The following is a 23,951-nucleotide window of genomic DNA, read 5'->3' as shown; positions in this document are numbered from 1 at the left end:
TGTGTCAGGTGTCTGACAGGTGTGGCCATAGGGTTGCGGAACATCTGTTTAACAGGAGAAGGGTACATCAATCATGAGTGGTAAATCATGACAAGGTTGTGGTAGAAGAGTGAATAGAAGCGGTGTTGTAGGTGTATGTGTGGGAAGTTCTTTTAGTCAAAACTTTAGTGAGCAAACAAAGGATCATCCTATCCCAAAAGAAATGAGAACAACTTCCATTACTGGACAGCCTACACCAGTAGATTTCTTTGGTAGCCACACATCATTTCAACTTCCAAATGAGGCTGATAAACAGCATGTGGTAGAGTGGATGTCAAGTGCTGCATCAATTGTCTTGCACCTCAACATCACAGACAGTTCATTCCTTAGAGGTGCCACCTCAATTACACCTGTTTCCCATCATGTCACAAATCTACAACTGGCAAGCTGAGTGTGGAGAACCACATATGGGCGAGTTTGCAGAGCTGTTTACACATTCTATCCCATGGACATCGGAGGCCTGCTCCAAAGATTACCAGACTCAAGAGGAGGAAAGCAGGACCTGTCTTTAACAATCGTGGTGTCTCAACGCACTTTCTGCAATGCATTATTAATTTGGGGGAGCGTCATTCTCTGCGCCAATTGGCGTAGGTCACCAAAAAGTTGCTATGACAACCAGAGGTCTGTTGAAGACCTCAGGGCTTGTCATAACAAAGCTCCCTTCAAACCTTGCCTGTGGCCAAGCTTCAAAGGAGACCATGATTTTCCCTATATGCAGCAATGCTATGATATTGTTGTACAGTATATAGCACAAGTGATCATTCACATAATGTAGTATCTGAAGGGGACTAACAAGTAAAGTAAAAAAAAAATAAAAAAAATATGAAAAAAAATCAGTTCAAATCTTGTTGCTTTTCCCGAATTGAAATAAAGATATTAAGAAAAAATACATAAATATGGAGTCTCCGGATTAAGGAAAGTCTGATATATTAAAATATAACAATAATTAACTCATTTTGTAAACACCATAAATAGAAAAAATCACCAATGCCCAAATTTAATTTTTTGGGGCCATTGCAAAACCCAAAAAAGCTGTAACAAGCAATAAAAAAGTCATACCTACCAAAAATAGTGTCAATGAAACATTGTCTTGCCCTGCAAAAAATAAGCCATCACACATTTTCATAGATTAAAAAGAAAAACATGATGGGTCTCATAAAATGACAGAATTCAAAAACATTTATTTTTTTTCAAACTTCAGATTTTTTTCCCCACTAAAATAATAATAATAATAATAATAATAATAAGAAGAAGAATAATAAAATGGCCATGTTTGCTAGCACCATGATTATACTGATGAGGAGAATAATATTTCAAGGTGATTTTTGACACACAACATATGCTGTAAAAACACTTTCCTGAAAACATTGTGAGCATTGTGTTTTTTCACAATTATTTTCCACTTTAAATATTTTCCCTATTTTAAAGTACTCTATGTGGTAAAATAAATTATGTAATTCAAAGTACAAATCATCATGCAAGTAAAAACCCACATATATCTGTGTGAGCAGAAAAATAAAAAAGTTCCGGCTCTGAGAAAAAGGTAGGGGGGGGGGGAAGGAAAATGCAAAACTGGAAATTGGCTGCGTTGTCAAGGGGTTAATGTTTTTAGCCTCATTATTGAAAGGCTTATAATCTACTTTTAGGTGCACCAAACTAATATTGTAGAATAATTAACTCATGTCTAAGTGTTGAAGGGCTGTCCCATGAAGAAAGTACATTTTAATTAATAGACATTAGAATAAACATAAGTTCCCCAATGGGATATATTAAAATAAATGTTGATGTCCCGATAATATTTTATAACTCTGCTCCTGTGTATTGGCCGTGCCTAACAGTACAAACATATGGTTCATACCACATCTCCTGGGCCGCAGAAGAAAGTAAAAAAGTATACAGACATTACAGCATGGAATCACAGTTGATACTTTCTGTGAGGTTCAACATAAACAAGTTTTTAAACAGGCAAGGAAATGTTTTGACTTCCAGAAGCCAGGATCTATGATTTGGTGCTTAAATATTTATATACTCGCTTTTTCTTCCTTCCCAGGCCAGGAGATATGGTATGATCAGATCATGTTCCTGTACAGTCAGACACAGCCATTACACAGTACACAGTAGGTGCACATTTAAAAGATTATCTCAACAAACAAACATTTGTTTTAACAAATCCAAATGTGAATCCTATTTTTATTTCAAGATATTTTCATTAAAGTGCACTTTGTGTGAAAACGCCTTAAAAAATATAACAGCCAAGAGAAAATGTATAACACTTTGCCCTGGGCTGTTGGCATTGTAAACATAGTGTGGGGTTAAAGTTCCTGATTTAGCAATGTAGCAATACCAGGTCCAATCCACAGCTTTCATACATGGTTGGGAAATGTGGGGAGAAAACAGAAGCTTGTGTCTTCTCTTTTGCCATGTACATCATTTTTAGTAAGTGCTTTATGGCAATCAATAGCATAGGCATTGTCAATGCGTGAAAAAAGAAAGTCCAGGTGAACATCATGACCATCCATCCTCAGTATGGAGTCCCGGATCTAGCCTCACTATGGCTTCCAAATTAATAAAGATAATCTACGCATCAACGCGTTTCAAGTGCCCGATGCACAGTGCATCTTGCACTTGAAACGCGTTGATGTGACAATTGCTGTTATTATACACTTTTACACTTTATATAAACAAGAAATAAAGAAGCCTCTTATGTTTTGAGCTGGATTCTCAGATTATCTTTATTGTCAATGCTTCTATAGGATCTGACGCTCATATGATCACTGGGTCTCTGCTAGTATGCAGAGCAACTGAAATATAGCAGTCCCAAATCACCTTCAACACTGAAGCCTGTCACAGCAGGTAGCTGTTTTTCCTGTAACTGTGTTCCTTAGAATACCATAGTTTCAGTTGAAAAAAATGTACAATAAAAGAAAAAAATATTCACCAGGGCTTTTTTTTTTACACTTTTTGTGGGTCAAATTATGTAAAATTAAAATTATCTGAAAATAAAACATGATTAAATATCTGCAAAATCTAAAAAAATAAAAATAATAATACCCCAAACAAAAACAAAATCTAAAAAAATAAAGTATATTTAAAAATATAAAATATTACTTTCAGTGAATATACAAAAAAGGCAATTAAATATATTACGAATCCTCATGACGGTAATTGGTTCAAAATTTTATTTGGTGTGAAAATTGAACAATAAAAAATGTAAACAAAACTTGAACTTAACCAAAAATAACTTTTTCTATATTTGCTTTGCAAAGAAAAATGACATAAACAGAGTCATTTACATATACCCTAAAACAAGAATCAAAAATATTAAAATTTTTCAAAGTTAAAACAAAGCCTCATACCGCCATGTAATAAAAAAAATTAAGCACAATTTTGGCTCATAAAAAGATGAAAGACAAAAATAAAAATAAATAAATTGTCCCGTCAATAAGGCTTGGTTACTATGGGGTTAAAGTGAGATATGTACATCCCATTAATACTCCCCTGATATTAGAGATAACTTTTCAGTAGCTCTTATTTTATTTTTCTTTCTTCAACAAAGATGGATTGTCAGGAAATCAATGTTTTCAAAATTAATTACAATCAAGAAGGCTTCATCCAGCTGACAAGAGAAATATAGGATGTAAATAATTAGATGAGCTATTGTGACAGATGCTCTATTGATTAATATAAAAGAATGGAGGTTGGATAGAGAGGCTGTGATAGAGATGGATGAATGCTGTTTAACAACAAAATCTAAAGGTAACGGCTCATGTTATATCTCGAGGACAAGTGTACGACCTCTGTATACAGGCACAAATCTATACCTTTTACTTTCTTGTATTATTTCTGCTAATATAAAGCTCAATAATATATTATGTATTATAATTACAGAAAAAAGTGATAATTACATAGTTATCAACATATTGTACATTATTTATTCTAAGAGTATATTAATGGAACATATTTCGTCACAAAACATTCCTTGTTCCACAACTGCATTGTTGAGTTTCGAAGTGACTAATTAATCTCACAATTAGATTTGAGTGCCTTTAGCTGAAGATGTATTATTTTTTTATTTGTTATTTTTTAAGTTTTTGTATCTGGGATTTATACTTACACTATGGTCAATTAAACATATGCAATACAAAAGGAAAATAAAGTCTCACCGTTCCACAACTTGATTTATATAGTTACATAGTTACTTAGGTTGAAAATACCTAGGTCCATCTAGTTCAACCTTCCTCCACCAGTTCTACATTTGGTCACTAAGGGGATAATCAAATACCTCAATTATTCAGCTTTGCGAATATTCGACGAATAGGTCGCCGCTATGCGAATATTCGATGTGCAATGTAAGTCTATGGGAAGCCCGAATAGTTCCGAATAGTTGTTATTCAGGTTTCCCATAGACTTACATTGCGCATCGAATATTCGCGAAGAGTCGAATAGCGGCGACCTATTCGACAAATATTCGCGAAGCCGAATATTTGAGGTATTCAATCATCCCTATTTATAATGTCTACATATCCAAACTCATAGTAGTGCAAAGGAATCTGCTGGCTTAACATAACAATAAGAAACTTCTACACTGAATCAAAAATGACATCTAGCACTCCTATAGTTAAAAATGACTTCCTTTATTTATTCCAATATAAAATGCATTGTGCAGACACATGGATTGCAAAAAGAGTAGTATTCACCAAATTCTTTTGAAACTAGTTCTTACCCATAGCCTGGTCTTTTAACATACCTGCACTGTTATTTCTTTCTCTGATCCCTCAACTTCAAAATTCACTAACACTTTATATGCCTAAGGTGTAAGACACCACAGGTAATAACAACTATTGCTGCATGCTATTGGACCCTTCAGCAATAGTTGATAAAACAAAGCTTCCATTTCTAACAGCTCTGCAACAATGGGATGAATCTACACCACATTGACATCAGCATATAGTCTATTGGATAAAATTCCCAGGTATCACTTAGACAATAGCATATTTTTCTATTTCGTTGCTATACCTGGACAATGAAAACAGTATTATAATGAAAAATGAAGCCATATGCTTGTTTCCTTGGAAACCATAGAAAAGGACCATGAAATAAAGATGTTTCCAATCATACCATACAGTAAAATAGTCACTAAACAGCTTGGAATGATTCTAGCCCTTTGCTCGAATAATTGAATACATTCTGACATTTTACAGGGTGAATTTAACAAGCTACTACTGCTCTGTGCTATCAACAGAAAAAAGTCAAAAAGTTATCAGAACGTTATGTAAAACAAGTAATATTTGAGACATTTTACTGGTTTACATGTAAGCAATATAAAAAGTCTTCAAATTCAAAAATACCGTATTTTTCGGACTATAAGACGCACCGGACCATAAGATGCACTCTGGCTTTAGAGGAGGAAAATAGGAAAATAAAATTTTAAGCAAAAAATGTGGTCATGACACACTGTTATGAGGCGAGTATCTGCTGCTGACACTGTTATGGGGTAATGTCCCCAAATTCTCTAAGGTACCCTATCTTGGTAATGATCCTCCTGTCTTGTATATCATCCCCATCCTTGTACAGTATATATGCCTCTCATCCTGTTATAGCCCTCATCCTGATGAATACCCCCATCCTGATAAATGCCCCCATCCCACTATATACCCCCATCCTGGTAAATACCCCCATCCTGATAAATACCCCCATCCTACTAAATACCCCATCCTGATCAATACTCCCATCCTGATATATACCCCTATCCTGATAAATGCCCCCATCCTGCTAAATACCCCATCCTGATCAATACCCCCATCCTGATATATACCCCCATCCTGATAAGTGCCCCCATCCTGCTATATACCCCAATCCTGATAAATACCCCGATCCTGCTATATACCCCCAAACTGCTATATACTCCCATCCTGCTACATACCTGCATCCTGTGGCACACAAAAAAAATAAATGTTCATACTCACCTTTCCTCACTTCAGCAGCATCGCTTGTCTTCCTGTCCGTGCCAGCAGCAGCGCCGCTGACCTGTGTGGAGCCGGTCACCGTTCCCTGCAGCATCACAATGTCCTCCTGTCTGCCTGCCTGCTGATGTGTGTTGAGAGCGGTGAGCACAGGGATGACATCATCGCTGTGCTCACCACTCTCTACACAGATCAGCGGGCTGGCAGACGAGAGGATATTGCGATGCTGCAGGGAATGGTGAGTAGACCGTACTAATTCACTGCCCCCCGCACTGGTGATGATATGTGGGGGCAGTGAATATAGCCACACATGATCACTTCAGGCTGTAGTTGCCAGGGGTGATCACGTGGGCCGGCTGCTAATTATGCGCGCATCCTCCACCCATCATCCCGCCCACCTGTCAGCACCAGCTTCAGTGCTGAGAGATGATGGGCGGGAGGATGCAAGCATATGAAATGAGTGGGCCCATGTGGTCACGGCAGGCGCTGCTACAGCCTGCTCATACCGCCGATGACCCGCTCCACCGAGCACCCTCATTCCCCGCAGCCATGCCCTACATTCAGACTATAAGATGCACCCCCCACTTTCCCCCAACGTTTGGGGGAAAAAAGTGCGTCTTATAGTCCGAAAAATACAGTAATAGTCAGTAGTCACATTAGAATTGGCAGATTATAATCAGGTGGACTGTCCCTTTGCTCTGTATTGTAATAACCCAGTGTTCAAATTTGTGTCTTGAATATTGATTATATGCACATACATATCTATGGATTTATTTTTCTTAAAGGGTTTGTCCATTTTGTGGCAAGCCCTTTTCATTCTCCATGTTTGGCCCCATTTAAGTTAAAAGCTTACACTTACTTCCTGTGCATGCACCATTCCAGTATTCCCTATGCTCATGTTCCCATTTTTCAGGTGAGGTCGTGACATCATGTGAGCACTGCATGCAATCACCGCCGGCTTGTCTCCCCGCATTCTGACTTGAAAGTAGAGAGGAGCAAACCTGTTCGATAAAGGTTTGCCAATTTGAAATTTGGTATGAGCCTTAACCTGTTCGGTCAGGCTCAGTTACCAAAGCCCTTTCCCCAAAAGTCATCAATATTGGGTTTTGTTCGATCAATCATCGCATTTAAAAAAAAATATTCTACTAACATTATGTTTTTGTACAGGAATATGGTGCTTTATGATAAATAAGGGGGTGTGTTCAAAAAATGGTGGTGGTGGGGACTCGGTAAGAAGCCAGAGGCGTATGGCGCCATTTTTTTTCCTTAACTTTATTTGTGGATCTACCTGCAGCCAATCACAGTGCAGCAAACATCCACAAGGTTCAGACACAAGGGCTTGTATCATTGGCTGCCTAAGTCACATGACTGTCTGCATATAAGATGCAGACATACGGCGTCAGTGCCATTTTGTGAATGTGTAACATTAGGGAAGGTGCTGCTGCCTATGTTGCTGGTGGAGTTGCTAGATAGTTAGCTTAACTAGGCGTTTAATGATAGGTAGTTGAGATAGATAGGAGAGCGATAGAGTAGAATACGGATGTATAGTGCAGGGAAAGGTGTGTGCTACAATTTGGCATTTCATGATAGAAATAGGGATAGCTACTCGTCAGTGCCCGCTAAAGAGTTGACAGTGAAAGCTCTAAGTAGCTATTGATACTTTACTTATTATTGTCTACTCCAAAATGACCAGTGAAATACATTTCTAGGTACTGCTACGTATTACTGCCTACTCCAAATTAGCCAGTGAAACACATTTCTAGGTATTGCTACGTATTTCTGCCTGCTCCAAATTAGGCAGCAAAGCACTTTTCTAAGTATTGTTAGTTAGTGCTGCCTGCTATAAATTTGCTAGTGAACTAGGTAAAATGATCTTGGCAGTTTTCATTATCTGCTCAAAATTACGCAATCCATCACATTTATAGGTATTGTGAATTAGTACTGCATGCTGTAAATTTGCTAGTGAACTGGGTAAAAAGGTCTTGGCAATTTTCATTGTCTGCTCAAAATTATGAAGTCAATCACATTTCTAGGTATTGTTAGTACTGCCTGCTGTAAATTTGCTAGTGAACTCAATAAAAAAAGGTCTTGTCAGTTTTCAATGCCTGCTCAAAATTACACTGTCAACCACATTTCTAGGTGTTGTTAGTATGGCCTGCTGTAATTTGCAAGTGAACTCAGTAAAAAGGTCCGGTCACTTTTCAGTGTCTTCTGCAAATTATGCAGTGAAACACTTGTCATGTTTCTAGTTATTGGTACTTTTTAGTGCCTTCATAATGTAGCCAACTCAGGCAGGAAATAAATATTTGTGTCAGGTGTCTGACAGGTGTGGACATAGCTGTGAAAGACGCCTGGTGCAATTAGCAAATAAACCACCAGGTGTTGCTTAAGTACAACCAAACAGGATGTACTAGCAGAAACTCTAGGAGAAGCAGAACCCAGGGGAGAGTAATCAAAACAGGCTGAGGTTGATGCACAAAGTGGTAGTGTCAGGAGAAAAGGGGGAACCGAGCGAGTCAAAACAAGCTGAGGTTGGTAAACCAAGGGAGTCAGTCAGAGAGTAGGGAAGAAAACGAACAACAGAGATGGGAAAGAAAGGGGAAGGAGGGAAAGAAAGGGGAAGGAGGGTAATAAAGCAGGGGGTTTATAGAAGAAGTTGGGCAATACAGTGGTACGGGCAGAGACAAGGAGGTGTGATGGAGGGGGTTACAGGGAGGTCATGGAAAGCAGACATGGGCAGAGGAAGACAGTCAGGAGGGCTGGAGAAGGGGGGCAGCAGTGGGACTGGATCAGGCAAGACATGAGCAAAGCACTACCCGAACACTAACCGAAGCCGGAAATATCACTGGCAACAGGGTCGGCTCTGCTTTAAAATGGTGGAAAGTCCAAATCGAGGTTAGAAGGACACCCCATGGTCAGGGAGAGGCTGAAAACCCGGAGGGGATCAAACGGGGTAAGCCAGGTCTGCAGGGGGCCGGCCAGCAGAGAAAGGCTAGAAACTGGCTCTGCAGGACGACGTGCCTGCAGAGCATGGTCATGACAGTAGGATTGCAAAACATCTATTTGAAAGGGGAAGGGTACATCAACCATGAGTGGTAAATCACAATGAGGTTGTGGTGGAAGAGTGAATAGGTGGGGTGTTGGAGGTGTACGTGTGGGAATTTCTGTTAGTCAAAGCTCTAATGAGCAAACACCGGATCAGCCTATCCCAAGAGAAATGAGAACAAGTTCTGTTACTAGACAGCCTACTCCACTAAATTTCTTTGGCAACCGCACATTATTGCAACTTCGAAATGAGGCAAACAAACAGCATGTGCTAAAGAGGATTTCAAGCGCTGCATCAAGTGGTCTCGCGTCTTTTTCTGCACCTCAACATCACAAACAGTTCATTCCTCAGAAGTGTCACTCCAATTAAATTTGTTTTCCCCATGTCACAAATCTCCAACCGGCAAACTGACTGTGGGAAACCACACAAGGGCTAGTCTGCAGACTTGTTTACACATTCTCTGCCTAGCCTGTTCCTTTTTTGAGATCACAAAGGATGATCCAACTTCTGTTATCTGCCAACATTGTAAACAACAATTCCACAGAAGAGGGCTGGCAATTGATGACATTGTCCTGCTTTATGCCTGAATGGTTTTTAATCTCAAGACTTCAAGTAGGGTCTCCAAATTGTCTTTTGTCTGTATTGCCAGGATTGTGGGAGCAAGAGGCATACACCTGTCACTCATGCATCTCTTGATTTTTAAAATTAAAATGCCAGGCCACATCATGTGACAATCTGGCAGTGCTTAAATGAATATGGAGAATGCAGTCACACAGCTGCAGAGTTATGGACCACCATCCAGGCCAAGCATGATCAATATCTGTCTCCACTAAACCTGGAGCCAGGGAAGGATGTGTGCAATAACGGTGCAAACCTGGTGGTGGCACTATGCCTGGGTGACATCACATGTGTGTTGCATGGATCACATCCTCAACCTGGTTGTACAGAAGTTTCTAGGCCACTATTCCAACCTTGATGCGCTGCTGCAGAAGGCAAGGTTGCTATGTGTTGATTTTTTAAAATTGAAATGTTAGCCTACATCCTTTGTACTGCATGGACCATACTTCCCTGCTGTGCCAACATACTATGGGGAAATGGGGGAGGGCAATTGATGTCAATGTCTTACTGTCTGCCTGAAAGTTTTTAAAGTTTAAGACTAGAGTTGAGCGATGTTCGAGTCGAACGGTTCGCCAATTTCATGTTCGAGTGATTTTGGGAGCTGTTCGAGTCGTTCGACGAACTCGAACGATTTGCTAAAAGTTCGGCAGTTTGTGTTACGTTCGAGAACGGTTCGATCACCAAAAGCGTGGCTTTTCACAGTAAGTATGTGCGCACGTTGCATATCTGCATGCGTCCTGCGTCCCCAGCACAATCCCTCTCTCTTTCCTACACACCGATCACGGGCGCCTCACTGCACGGCTGTCACAAATCTCCGGGGGCTTTTCCTCTTTTGAAAATGGCTGCCGCTTCATTATTCTATCAGATATTCTGTGCCTTCCCCGCCCACCAGCGCCCATGATTGGTTGCAGTCAGAAACGCCCCCCCGATGAGTGACAGCTGTCTCACTGCAACCAATCACAGCAGCTGGTGGGCGGGTCTATATCGTGCAGTAAAATAAATAAATAAATAATAATAAAAAAAAAAATGCGGTTCCCCCCAATTTTGATACCAGCCAGGATAAAGCCACATGGCTGGAGGCTGGTATTGTCAGGATGGAGAGCACCACGTTGTAGGGAGCCCAAAACCCTAAAAATATCACCCAGCAGCCGCCCGGAATTGCCGCATAAATTAGATGCGGCAGTCCCGGGACTCTCCTCAGCTCATCCCGAATTGCCCTTGTGCAGTGGCAATCGAGGTAATAACGGGGTTAATCATGACAAGAGTCTCCCCGAGACACCTTCCATGATTAACCTGTAAGTGAAAGTAAAGAAACACACACAGCGAAAAATTCTTTATTTAGAATAAAAGACAAAAACCCCCCTCATTTACCTCTTTATTAATCCCCAAACAACAATCCAGGTCCGAAGTAATCCACACGACACTGTTAGCTCTGCTACATGAAGATGACAGGAAGTCCCGTAGAACACGAGCGCTCTGTGTCCTCTCCACGTAGCACCTAAAGTGAGCCGTCACTGGAGACTTCACTCTGCAATGCAGCTGGGAACCAAAAATATAGGGAAGCCCTTTTTTTGAAATTATTTCATGAATTTCATGAAATAATTAAAAAAAAAAATGACGTGGACTTAACCCAATTTTTGTGTCCAGCCAGGTACAACTAGGCAGCTGGGGATTGGAATCCGCAGCACAGGTTGGCTTGAGCTTTCTGGGCCCCTCTGCTGCGAATTGCAGTATATTGTATATTGTATAAACAGCTTTTATACAATCAGCTGATGCATCAGTGCAAAAAAAACCAAAACAAAATACACACGTCTGTACAGCGCCGGACTGGCTACCAGAGGAAACTCCAGTAATGCCAGGCCTGGATTCAGGAACCTGCACTGCACTCCGGAGCTCTCACCTGAGCTCCGGTGTGCAACCTGGACTTTACAGCGAGCACCGAGTGACTGATTCCCCAGCACTTGCGGTTCAGTTCATGACAGCTGCAGACATCCCGGGCTAATCTCCGGTGCTCTCACCTGAACTCTGGAGATCACCCCAGCCTGTCTACAGCTGTCATTAATTGACTGCAAGCACCGGGGAATCCGTCACCACGAGACTTACGATCAGCTGATGCGTCAGGTGACCGCATCAGGTGATCACCGCCAAGTCCTGCAGCTATCGTACGTGCCTGGGAGCCGGCACACAGCCAGAGTGGGGTGGCAGTACCGGGAATTGGAGCTGGGAGCATGGCACCGGGAGTCTGCATTCAGGTGAGTATGAGATTTTTCTACTGTTCACTTTTGATTTAGCAGCCGCTTCCACCTCCTGCACGGGAGCGGACATGGCACCGAGTGGGAAATGGAAGCAGTGGTGGCAGTACCGGGAGGATTCACGCTTCTGTGTTTACTGACAGAAGGAATCCACTTCATGTACATGTCACTGTACTACACACCCCTTGCGTTTATAGCTGCGTTTTTAGTCATAAAAATGCACTAAAACGCAGCTATATTTGCAATTTGCGGCTTTCATTGCGTTTTTTAAACATCTCATTGAACTCAATGGGTGGAAAACGCAGTGAAAAACGCAAAAATAATTGACATGCTGCGTTTTTGTGGTGCCCACAAAAACGCAGCTAAAAAAAAACTGCTGTGTGCAGACAGCAAAAATGAAAACTCATAGACTTTGCTGGGGAAGCAAATTCATGCCGTTTTCTGAGAAAAAACGCACCCGAAAAATGCACAAAAATGCAGCGAAAAACGTACTGTGTGAACTTACCCTTAAGCAACTACAGGCCTTTTTCCTGTTAGCTAATGTTATTGTCAACTATTGGGAGAACACTTTACAACAATGATGTGCATAGCAGGATTTCAAGAAGGGAGCCACTATCTTACAAATTTGGCAAATATAGAGAGACAGGAAAAACCGCTCACCACTGCAGAGACAAGCCTGAATAAGTTCTCCTGGTAATATCCTATGGTCCGGCACGGATTACGGCAGCAAGCCGAGAAGACTATGGAACGAGGCAATTGAAAAGATCCAGCTGGACTCCAACAGATGAATAAAAAAATCTTTCTTTATTTCAACTTGATTAAAAAAATATCCATATTGCAAATAATGACACCGGCTTGTACACACTGATGAATAACAGAAATGACCTGAGGAAGGCATTCCTTCCGAAACGCGTTGTGTTATATATTTCTTCCATCCATCATTGTGTACAAGCCGGTGTCATTATTTGCAATATGGATATTTTACTTTAATCAAGTGGAAATAAAGAAAGATTTTTTATTCATTCGTTGGAGTCCAGCTGGATCTTTCCCATTGCTTCGTTTCACTATCTTACAAATGGAGCATTGCTATTTGTCTACAGCTTATTAAAGCATAAAAATCTCATGCCATTTGTAAAACAACATGGTGGGGGTATCATGAATTTGAATTATTTTGAGGCATCTGGACAAACACAGCTTGCCAAGAATGATGGAAAAATTAATTCTAAAATATTTCAGCACATTCTAAAAGAAGATTTTAGAAAATATGTCCATGAACTAAATCTCAATATATCAAGGGTTGTAGAGCATGACATTAACACAAAGCACACAATTTGGTGCTGCAAAAAAAGTTTCAAGAAGAATAATGTAAAAGTTTTTGAAAGACAAAGCTAATGTCCTTACCAATTGATATTAGAAATTTTTCCAACGGTGAAGCTATTATCTAGGGAGGAATGGATTAAAATCCCTGTAGGCTAATGTGAAAGACCATATTACTGTATAGTCACTGACTGTGATGGTGAATTGATTGATCTGCGATACTGCAGCTATATCCCCTTACAGGAAATTTGTCAGCAGGATTTTGCTACCCCATCTGAGATCAGCATAATGTAGAGACAGAGACCCTGGTTGCAGCAATGTGTCACTTACTGAGCTGTTTATTGTAATTTTTATAATATAAATGTTTTCTCTGCTGCAGATCTAGCAGTTATATACAGAGCTCATGAATATGCTGGACTTTAACATTTCTCCCCTTCTATTCCTATACCCGTAACCTATATTGTTTTACTATATATGTTTACAATGTATCACTCAAATATTGTAATGTATTCACCTTATCCTTCCCATTACCAAGTTGTAATTCCTCTTTTTTAAAATAAAAAAATTTGAAATGAATATTCTGGACTACCTGGCAGCACACAAAATAGTCCTCTAATGATAAACTACTGCTGGTTAAATAGTGATTTTATCAAAACTACACTAAGCAACCCAGTAAGTGAAACACTGCTGGAATCAGGATCTTTGCCCATACATTATGCTTCTCTAAGATCAGGTGTTAAAAAACTTGGTGGCAGATTTCCTTTATTAACTGCCTATTTATGATTACTCACCCATTGCATGCATAAAGGGCAATAATAAGCCTCTCGGTGCTTATTTTGCTACTAAAACAAAAATCCTAAAACCAAGACTTGTGTGTCACAGAAAGTGTGTTTCCTGTATAATGAAAAAGGTAATTGATATTTTTAAGCTAAAGGAAAATCTCCATAATCCTGAAAATAAAGCACAACTCTTTACCTAGCAAAATGTCACGAGTGTCTCCGTCATTAGGAGACTTTTGAGAGTGTTGGGATCTGAGTCTCACATTTTCCTGTGAAACTGAGTGTTTTAAATGTGTTTGCTTCATTTTGATGCAAAAAGGGGTAATGTCATTTTTCTTTTATAGCAGCTTTTGGTTAGTTTCCTCAGATTCAGATGGATTATGACCACTTCCATCATCCTTTAATTAGTCACATGTTCCATCACATGATGCGGTAATAAAATCTGCATTCTTAACTATCCACCCTGGAAAAAAGAAGCCTCTGACACCCATTGAATTCCTGCTACTGTTGGAGCCTTGCAGTGTAGTTCTGCTGTTGGAAGCCATGTTGTTTGCAGTCCTGGTGCTTGACTACAACTGTGCAAGTTGGTGTATATTCTTTTCTGTGAATGTCCCTCTGTCTGTTCTCATTCCTCTGTGTTATTACTGTAGTGGTCACATCTAGAATTCTCACCAATCTTGGTACTATCCAGGGTGAGTGGAAGGACAGTAAGGGACTAGGCATGTGATGGCGACGAGAGGAAGTACTCTTTTAGGGATATTACAGCAGTACAGGGGACAGACACATGTTAGTGTCAGGAGATATCCCAAGCCCCTCTCCCTAACATCAGGGCCTTCCTCTCCCTTACCATCTCCATTGATGCTCATATTTTGCCATGCACTGGACAGTCATTGGTCCAAGCGTGAAGCAAAATGTACGTGTTGTGAAAATAACTATAACAGTAGGAATGCTTTAACACTAGAAGTCCCAGAGAGGAGTCATTTAACATTTCTACCTTTGGAACCCAGAGACGGGTGGAATGATCTGAAGGATTTTAGCTAACTTCCTATAATCACCGTCTTTTGTTCTGTAATTAAGGCCATTACTGTCGCACCATAGGAGGTTGTTGTTTTCCTTTGAGTTTAGCCATTTAGTTTCTAGGTAGTTCTATTCAGTTTGGACTAAGGGTCATTTGACCCTCTTTCGGGACTTCAGGGGTGAGCTCGAAATTTCTGGGACTTCTAGTGTTAAAAGGAAGCTATCATCATAAACTGACCTTTCTTTAACTCATTTCTTAGATACTCATTTTTTTATTGGTATTATTTTTTCATATCTAAATACGTTTTTTGAAATTAAAGTAATCTCTCATTTTATATTGCCTCCTAGTGCATGATAACACATTACCAACATAGGAAAAAAAAGTTTAAATTATATATTTAACTCAAGAACTTGATAACAATAATAGATCATTTTCTTATGATAGTTTCCCCTTAAGGATGTAAGTTATGGAGCTTTTCCAATTTGAGATATGGTTTTAAAAAATCGAGCTATAAGAAAATCATGGTTCTTTAAACAGAAGACATTTGAGATATGGTTTTGAGAAATTGGTTGGATGTATAAGCAGATTATGGTTATTTAACAGAAGAAATTTGAGATATAGCTTGGAAAAAAATAGAGCTATAAACATGTACTATTTTATGTCCTTGTTTTTATGAACTTCCCTTGGGTTCTCTTTTGATTAACTCAAGTTTCAGATTCTTCCGTATAATTTATTTTTTCTCCTAAACCATTTATAAAGTTCCATTCAACTTCACAATCATATTTGGTTCTTTCAGTCAAATGCAAACTTTACACATTTACTCTTTTGTAAGTAATAAAATATTTCTTTTATAATTTTCTATAATTGCTCCCCTAGCTACTAATTTTGAATGAATCAAATCATAGAAAAATTGGGGAAAAAACAAAGGTTCAATAAGCATACAATGCAATTTACCAGTTCATAAAACAGCAAAATTAAATCTCTGTTGAAAATTTATTAAATTTTATTTAATAAAATTGTATGTGGGATGTGTGAGGAAGTGTGAATTAAGTGAAATTATTTCAGGGACAATATATTTTATGACCTGATGGTGTGAGCTGTTCAAGGCATTTCTTCTTACTTCTAATTAATTATCTGCAGTAGCTAAGATTGTGAAATACGGAATATGTTATATTTTGTGTTATGGTTTTGTGCGCTAGAAAAAAAATCCGTCATTTGTAAATATCATTGTGTCATTAGATTAACCCCTTTTGTCACAGCCATTTTTGGCCTTTATGACCATTTTTACCCCACTTTTTTGTCATTCCAAAAGTCATATCTTTTTTGTTTTTAGTGACCTAGTCCTGTGTCACCTATGTTTTTTGGGATTTTAAGTGTTTGTGAATGTCATGAGTTTTGTATGTACTGTATATTTCAGTTTATAAGATGCACTGTATTATAAGACGCAGCCCAAATTTAGACAACAAAAGGGTTAAAAAAATTGGGTCCGCCTAATAATCCGGTAGTGTCTTACTGGAGGGGGGTGGCAGCGGTGGTGTTGCGTGGTCACAGGAAGCCACTGACTGTACAGAGCCACTGAAGGCCGTGCACAGCCACTGCAGACTGTGCACAGCCGCTGCAGACTGTGCACAGCCACTGCAGACCGTGCACAGCCGCCACAGACCGTGCACAGCCGCCGCAGACCGTACACAGCCGCCGCAGACTGTGCACAGCTGCCGCAGAGTCTGCACAGCTGCTGAAGACCCTGCAAAGCCACCGCAGCAGCATTGACCTGCTTCCTGCTACACCTCTCCACCACTCCCTGGTAAGCTACATTTGGATTTTAAGATACACCCCTACCTTTGCGCCCAAATTTGTATTCCTCCCTCTATTTTTCATAACCAGCCAAGGTAAAGCTGACAGCTGAGGATTGCAGCCCACAGTTGTCTGATTTATCCTCCCTGGTTGTAAAAAATCTTTTTTTATTTATTACCAATCCACATTTGTTTGCAGGGCAATTGCCACCATTTTGCTTCCTTTTGCAGCCCTTACTACAACCATTTTCCAGCAAATGTACAGCACACGTTCATGTCTCCAGTGACTTATATGGGGTTTAGAGTCCGTAGGTAACATTTTTGTAAAGTTCTGAATATTTTTAGAATTCTGCTTAACTCAGTGAACCCAAACATCCACGGGTCCGCCCATCACTACTTATGACTAGTTGATTCTATTTTTTTTTACTGTGTATAGAAGTGTCTACCTATCTTTGTATTCATGGGATGATAAAAATACTTCTGAAAAATAATTGCAAGATTTCTGTTTTTTTTATATATATATAGAAAGCAATGTGGAAAATCCATATTGGATATGCTTGTGCACATCTAGACTTTTTGTAGCAAATGTATTAATATAATAGAAGTAAAGAGCATCACAAGAAAGATTTAAATTATTTAAAAACATATGCAAATGAATGTAACACAGACTAATATTTTGAGGTCTCCTACTAAACCAATTGTAGGATATTTCACAACTTAATAAAAAATACATACCAACCCTTTCAAAAGAATGGGCTAGCAAATATAAATAGCAGTGAATTCAACAATGTGCAAGTAAAGAATATGTTCCATAGATTCATGTTGTAATAAAGGAGTGAAGAAGCCATGCTATACAATGCATTGCAATGTGCAATAAGCACGTTATCGCATACAAACAGTCCCTAACCAATTTCAAGTCTGCACTCACTGCTGCAAAACAAACCTACTTCACATCTCTCATATCCTCCCTATCTCACAACTCTAAACAGCTACTCAATACTTTAAATTCTCTTCTCCATCTTTCAGCCCCTCCTCCCTCTCCTCCCACCTCAGATGAAGATTTTGCCTCATTCTTCAATTAAAAGATTGACAGCAACAGAGAAAGCTTTGCCCTACAGTGCACAGCCTTTACTCTTAATCATTCAGACATCTTCCTCAAAATCCAGCTTCTCCATCATGACAGAAGAAAGACTTTTCTCTCTACTTTTCAGATCCCATCTTAACACTGTGCACTTGCCCTGCTCCTATTCCACCTTATCCTTCACCGTACCAAAGTTTTCAAAACAATCCTAACCCATCTCTTCATCCTATCAATAACAACTGGTGTCTTTCCCTCTTGCTTTGAATATGCCTTGGTCTCATCCAGCTTCAAAGAGCTCTCTGTTGACCCATCCTCTTTGTCTAGCTTTTACCCTATATCACTTCTTCCCTCAAAACTACTGGATTAGCATGTTCATCTTGTCTTCCCACCTCTCCTCTTCTTCTCTCTTTGACCAACTACAATCTGGTTTCTGACAGCATTATTCAACCAAAATTGCTCCAATTAAAGTCACCAATGACTAACCATCAAAGCAGTTACACTACTCTAGCCTTCTACTCCTGTACCTGTCTTCTGTCTTCAACACAGTGGACCATTCCCTCCTACTACAGATTCTCTCATCTCTTGGTATCACAGACGTGGCCCTATCTTTGATATCTTCATAACTAACACATAACTAACACACCGGACATTCAGCATCTTCCATTCACACACCACCTCTTCAGCTTACCCTCTATCTGTCAGTGTTCCATTCTTAGACCTCTTCTCTTCTCTATCTAAATTTTCAGCCTGAAACATCTCATTAAGTCCTGTGGCTTTTAGTATCATCTATATGCTGACAAAACACAGATCTGCCTCTCTTACTCTCTCTGATTTTTCAAACTTGACATGGAAAAAAAATGATCAGGTTTCCCCATTTCACTCAACCCTTGAACAGACATATCCATCATAGTCAATAGCTGATCAATCTTCCCAGTCCTGCATGCTTGCTGCCTGTGTGTAACTCTTGACTATGCTTTTTCCTTCATGCTAAATATCCAAGCACTTTCCAGCTCTTGCCGACTTCAACTCAAAAATATTTCACATATCCAAATATTCCTTAACTCAGAATCTGCAAAAACACTAATGCATGCCCTCATCATCTCCTGCCTCAACTACCGCAACCTCTTACTTTATGCTTTCCCTTTCAGCTCTCTTGCACCTTAAACTCTGCTGCTCAACTAATCAACTTGAGTCCCTGCTCTTCCCTGGCCTCTCCTCTCTGCCTATCCCTTCAATGGCTTCCCATTGCCAAAAAACTCCAGTTAGAAACCCTAACCAGGAAATACAAAGCCATATACAACCTATCTCCTCCATACATCTCTGACCTGGTCTCTCGGAACTTACATGCACACAACCTCCAATCCTCACAATATCTTCTTATCTCCTCTCCTTTTATCTCCACTTCCCACAATCGCATACAAAATTTCTCTCATGCATCACCCATATTCTAAAACTCTTTATCCCAAAATATCAGACCCTCATCTACCCTGGAAACCTTCTAAAGGAACCTGAACACTTACCTCTTCTGACAGGCCTACAACCTGCAGTAACTATACCACTGCACAACCTGCTGTACCCTCACCTACTGTATCCTCACTCATCCATTGTAGACTGTGTGAATTTGTGGGCAGGATCCTTTCTTCTTATGTATCAGTCTGTCCTTTGTATTGTTCATGATTTTTGTGCTTGATTTTATTGCATTTAACACTTTTCCCATGTTAAGCGCCATAGACTAAATGGTGCTATAATAAAAAAAAATGTCATTAATAATCTCTGACTCCTAGAGAAGGCATGGTAAAAGTGAAGTTAATGTGAAAACAAATTATGCAGGCAGGATATGATCCTCATGTGCAATGCTGTGTTCCACAGTTCCCACAAGAAACGCCTCAATATCCTGCTTGCTCCACTTTGGCTAGATGTTGATAGAGGAGCAAATATATGGTTAACTGAAACATTTTACTGTCTTGACTATATATTTCTTTATAGCACTCAAGGCCTAATTTGACTTTATTGGTGCCGGACAATTTTTTTTTTAATGTATGGAAATATGAAAAGACATCACATTTTTTTTTATACAATTACATTTACAGTATATCACAAAAGTGTGTACAGTCCTGACATTTTGGTAAATATTTTGTTATATTTTTCAAGGGACAATACTGAATATATGACACTTTCTTAAAATGTAATGTAGTTAGCGTACAGCTTGCATAAGTTTAATTTTGGGCCAAAACTGCTGGCAACAAAAGTAAGTACACCCTCAAGGTAAAATGACCAAATTGTTTCCAAAGTGTCAATATTTTGTTTGGCCACCATAATTTTGAAGCACTGCCTTAACACTCTTGGGCATAGAGTTCATTAGACCTTCACAGGAGCCCTTTGAATCTTCTTCCCTTTCTCCATGATGACATCAGAAAGATAGTGGATGTTAGAGATCTTACACATCTCCACCTTCCATTTGAGGATGCCCCACAATTGCTCATAAGGATTTTATGTCTGGAGACATGTTTGGCCAGTCCAGCACCTTGGTTCTCAATTTCTATAGCAAGGAAGTTGACGTCATGGAGGTATATTTGGGATCAATACCATGTTAAAATACTGCTTTGTGTCCCAGTTTCTGGAGGGAGGAAGTCCAGTTCACAGTTCATGTTGTCATTCATGGTTCCTTCAATAAACTATAGCTTCACATTGCCAGCAGTACTCATGCAGCCTGAAACCATGAAACTCCCACCACCATGCTTGACTATAAGCAAGAAACACTTGTCCTTGTACTCCTAACCTAGTTGCCGCCACACATGCTTGACAATATCTAAAGCAAATAAGTTCCAGTAATCCATTGTCCTTGGTCTGCTTGTCTTCAACAAACTGTTTGTGGACTTTCTTGTGTATCAATATACAATATATACAATATACTTCCTTCTGGGATGACATTCATGCAGACTAATTTGATGCACTGTGCCAAGTTTGGTCTGAGCATTGACAGGCTGACCCCTCATCCCTTTAACCTCTGCCTCAATGCTGGCAGTACTAAAATTATTTGGAAAAGCCAACCTCTGGATATGACGCTTAGCACGTGCACTCAACTGCATTGGCCAACCATGAGAGACCTGATTTGAGAGGAACATGTTTTGTTAAACCAATATATGGTCTTCGCTGCAGCTCAGTTTCAGGGTGTTGCAATTTTCTTATAGCTTAGGCCACCTTTATGAAAAACAAGATTTGTTTTCACATCTTAAGAGAATTTTTTACCACAAGGTGTCATGTTGAACTTCCAGTAACAAGTATGAGAGTGTGTGTGAGCGATAACACCAATTTTAACACACCTGCTCCCCTGCTAATTCTCACCTGAGACCTTGTAACACTAATAAGTCCCATGACAGGAGGAAAAATGTCTAATTGGGCACAATTTGGTCATTTTCACTTAGGGTTGTACTCAATTTTGTTGCCAGCAGTTGAAACATTAATGGCTGTGTGTGGAGTTATTTAGAGGGCACACCAAATGTGCAATGTTGTACAAGCTGTAAACTACTTTAGATTGTATCAAAGTGTCATATCTTCAGTGTCCTATAAAAATATATAATAAAATATTTTAAAAATGGGAGGAGTCTACTCACTTTTGTGATATTGTCTTCCTTAAAAACCTTGTTTAAACAATATGTAATTTTCTGATGACAGATTTTAGAAAAAAATACCTAAGAAATAATAAAAAAAAATAGTTATTCTTACCTTACTGATCACCTCTCTGGGTCCTCCATTCCTCACAGTCACTTAACAAGTCCTTATCACATCTTCACTAGAGTTGAGCGCGGTTCGTGGTTCGTGGTTCTCCAGTTCTAGGCTCGAGTGATTTTGGGGCATGTTCTAGATCGAACTAGAACTCGAGCTTTTTGCAAAAGCTCGATAGTTCTAGAAACGTTCGAGAACGGTTCTAGCAGCCAAAAAACAGCTAAATCATAGCTTGGTTTCTGCTGTAATAGTGTAAGTCACTCTGTGAATCAAACTATTATCACATTTCAGTGTATAGTGTGCGTGAACAGCGCCTTCAGATCACTGCTGTTTCTATAATGGCGATCGCCATTTTTTTTTTTGTCTTCCTTCCCTAAGCGCGCGCGTCTTGTGGGGCGGGCCAGCATGTCAGCCAATCACAGACACACACACAGCTAAGTGGACTTTGAGCCAGAGAAGCAACGGCATGTGTGATAGGATCTGCATGTCACATGTCCCTGCATTATAAAACCGGACATTTTCTTCACGGACGCCATTATCTGCCTTCTGCGTCTTGGGTGTCAGACATCACTGTCGCAGCTCCGTCATCCTGAGTCCTATAGCCGATACAGCTGTATGCGCTGCATACACAGCGTTAGACAGCATAGGGAGAGCACTTTATAGCAGTCCTTTTAAGGGCTCAAACCGGCAGGGTCAGAGTTAAGGTGACAGGTCCTGAAAACAGCGCCAGCGTCTGTGCAGCCAAGGTCAGGGATTTCCTCCCTGCATTTCACCATTAGGAGGGAATAGAAAGGCAGGCTTCCATTCCTCTACCCAGAGCACCACAATCCTGCCACTGTACCCTCTTGTCCTCTGCACACTCCAACTCATAACTAAGCCATTATACTAGCAAACACTCAGTGTACCTAGTGGCATCCTATCTGTGGCTATTGGACTTTGCTATAGTCCCACTAGTGCAAAGACATTTGCAGAGCACGTCTGCCTGCATTGCACACTACAACTAATTATAACTAAGCCATTATACTAGCAAACACTCAGTGTACCTAGTGGCATCCTATACGTGGCTATTGGACTTTGCTATAGTCCCACTAGTGCCAAGACATTTGCAGAGCGCCTCTGCCTGCGTTGCACACTCCAACTAATTATAACTAAGCCATTATACTAGCAAACACTTAGTGTACCTAGTGGCATCCTATACGTGGCTATTGGACTTTGCTTTAGTCCCACTAGTGCCAAGACATTTGCAGAACGCATCTGCCTGCGTTGCACACTCCAACTAATTATAACTAAGCCATTATACTAGCAAACACTTAGTGTACCTAGTGGCATCCTATACGTGGCTATTGGACTTTGCTTTAGTCCCACTAGTGCCAAGACATTTGCAGAACGCATCTGCCTGCGTTGCACACTCCAACTCATTATAACTAAGCCATTATACTAGCACACACTCAGTGTACCTAGTGGCATCCTATACGTGGCTATTGGACTTTGCTATAGTCCCACTAGTGCCAAGACATTTGCAGAGCGCATCTGCCTGCGTTGCACACTCCAACTAATTATAACTAAGCCATTATACTAGCACACACTCAGTTTACCTAGTGGCATCCTATACGTGGCTATTGGACTTTGCTATAGTCCCACTAGTGCCAAGACATTTGCAGAGCGCATCTGCCTGCGTTGCACACTCCAACTAATTATAACTAAGCCATTATACTAGCAAACACTTAGTGTACCTAGTGGCATCCTATACGTGGCTATTGGACTTTGCTATAGTCCCACTAGTGCCAAGACATTTGCAGAGCGCATCTGCCTGCGTTGCACACTCCAACTAATTATAACCAAGCCATTATACTAGCACACACTCAGTGTACCTAGTGGCATCCTATACGTGGCTATTGGACTTTGCTTTAGTCCCACTAGTGCCAAGACATTTGCAGAACGCATCTGCCTGCGTTGCACACTCCAACTAATTATAACTAAGCCATTATACTAGCACACACTCAGTGTACCTAGTGGCATCCTATACGTGGCTATTGGACTTTGCTATAGTCCCACTAGTGCCAAGACATTTGCAGAGCGCATCTGCCTGCGTTGCACACTCCAACTAATTATAACTAAGCCATTATACTAGCACACACTCAGTGTACCTAGTGGCATCCTATACGTGGCTATTGGACTTTGCTATAGTCCCACTAGTGCCAAGACATTTGCAGAGCGCATCTGCCTGCGTTGCACACTCCAACTAATTATAACTAAGCCATTATACTAGCACACACTCAGTGTACCTAGTGGCATCCTATACGTGGCTATTGGACTTTG

The 23,951-nt window shown here is 40.1% G+C and overlaps 1 protein-coding gene across 2 annotated transcripts in view; it reads left to right on the top strand.

The window, feature by feature from the left end:
- GRIK2 (glutamate ionotropic receptor kainate type subunit 2) overlaps positions 1-23,951 on the top strand; it is a 1,450,753-nt gene that overhangs the window by 942,360 nt on the left and 484,442 nt on the right. The window lies entirely within an intron of this gene.

Source organism: Anomaloglossus baeobatrachus, chromosome 3 (genome assembly GCF_048569485.1).
Source record: "Anomaloglossus baeobatrachus isolate aAnoBae1 chromosome 3, aAnoBae1.hap1, whole genome shotgun sequence".
Taxonomy (NCBI): domain Eukaryota; kingdom Metazoa; phylum Chordata; class Amphibia; order Anura; family Aromobatidae; genus Anomaloglossus; species Anomaloglossus baeobatrachus.
The sequence above is the reverse complement of the archived record's forward strand: the minus strand, read 5'-3'. Positions and strand labels throughout refer to the sequence as shown.